Here is a 1,547-nt window from a genome sequence, read left to right on the forward strand (position 1 = left end):
GTGGTAGTGGGAGTGCGGCCCTTAGAGTGGTGATGACGGCGTAGTGGTCGCTGGTGAGAGTAGGATGCACCCGCCAGCTACTTCCGGAAACTAGATTGGTTGACACCAGGGTGAGATCCAGTCTGCCTCCCCGGACGTGAGTGGGTTCCCCAGTATTTAGAAGGGAGATGTCCTGGGCCTCTTCCAACGTGGTTGCCAGTTGGCGGCCGGTCGGGTTAGTCGGAGAGGGGGAGTGAAGCAGTGGATGATGGGCGTTCAAGTCTCCAGCTACTAAGATATTGTTGTGGGTAGCTAGTGACAGTATCTCATCGACCTCCAACAGTTTCCCGGGGCTCCTGTAGATGTTATAGATGAGGAGTGGCAGGTCGGGAAGGAGGAGCTCCACAGCCATCACCTCCACACCCTCACCACAGTGTACGGGTCGCGCAACCCTGCGGTGTGGTAGGTTGTTCTTCACCAGCACCATGCAACCACGGTGTCCTATGCCTCTGTCAAGCGGGAGTGAGTGGACCGTGTAGCCCCCTATTCTCCATTCGAAGTCACCGGGTGCTAATGTTTCCTGTAGAAGCACGATATCCATGCCCTCCTCCATGATTGTTTGGAGGAGTTGGTGCTTCTTGTTGCGTATTCCCTGCATGTTCCACTGGAGCACCTTCAGGCTGCCGAGGTCGTGTGGTGCTGGAGAATTTCCCATAGTTTGAAGTCAAGTTGGTCAATATATATGGCAAAAGAAGGAACGTGGCAAAGTGTCAGGTTGGTCCCCCACTCGACCTCATCTGTCGGTGTGGCGGACTGTCACAGCGGGTGGACCAAGTATCCGCCTGTTGTTCGCGTGGCTGAAACGTCCGTCTGGATCAGGGGCTCTGTGTTTATTATTCATTACGACAAAGTGTGCTGCTGCTTTAGCCCATATTAAATCCCCAGTCCTCTTATTGATGTTATCATGGATGTTGATAAAAAAGGACTCCATCGCCTTTCTTTCCTGCCGTGTAATGTTATCCATGAGAATTTTTGCCTGGTCCCATTTTGGTAGATGGCCTCTTTCGTCGACATGGTTAACTAATGCACTACTAACCCTGTGGTGCCTTACATCTGCTCGGTGTTCTTTCAATCTGGTGTCTAAGCCTCTGCCGGTTTCACCGATGTATTTTCTGTCACATCCACCACACGGGATTGCGTAAACTACGCTGTTTGTATTTGTGGTTGGGTCTTTTTTCTTGATTAAAAGGTCCTTTACTTTCGTACCTGTGGAAGTCGCAAGACGAATGTTGGAGGACGATAAGATTTTGTCTAGGTCTCTCGTTAGATTGGAATTTGGGACCACCCAATATTTAGCGTTGGACTTTTCTCTTTTGTTGCGTAGTATACTACGAGCCTTCTCCTCCAGGGTGCAAAGTAACCCTCTGGGGTATTTGAGCTCTTCAAAAGTTGTTTTAATCATTTCAATTTCATCCGCTAGAAATTCGTCACTGCAAATACGAAGTGCTCTTAAAAACAGGCCTATTACCACACCAGTCTTTGTCCTCTTATTATGACTGGTGTGGTGA

The sequence above is a fragment of the Oratosquilla oratoria genome, chromosome 9, assembly GCF_046742065.1.
Source record: "Oratosquilla oratoria isolate Oo_2021 chromosome 9, ASM4674206v1, whole genome shotgun sequence".
Lineage (NCBI taxonomy): Eukaryota > Metazoa > Arthropoda > Malacostraca > Stomatopoda > Squillidae > Oratosquilla > Oratosquilla oratoria.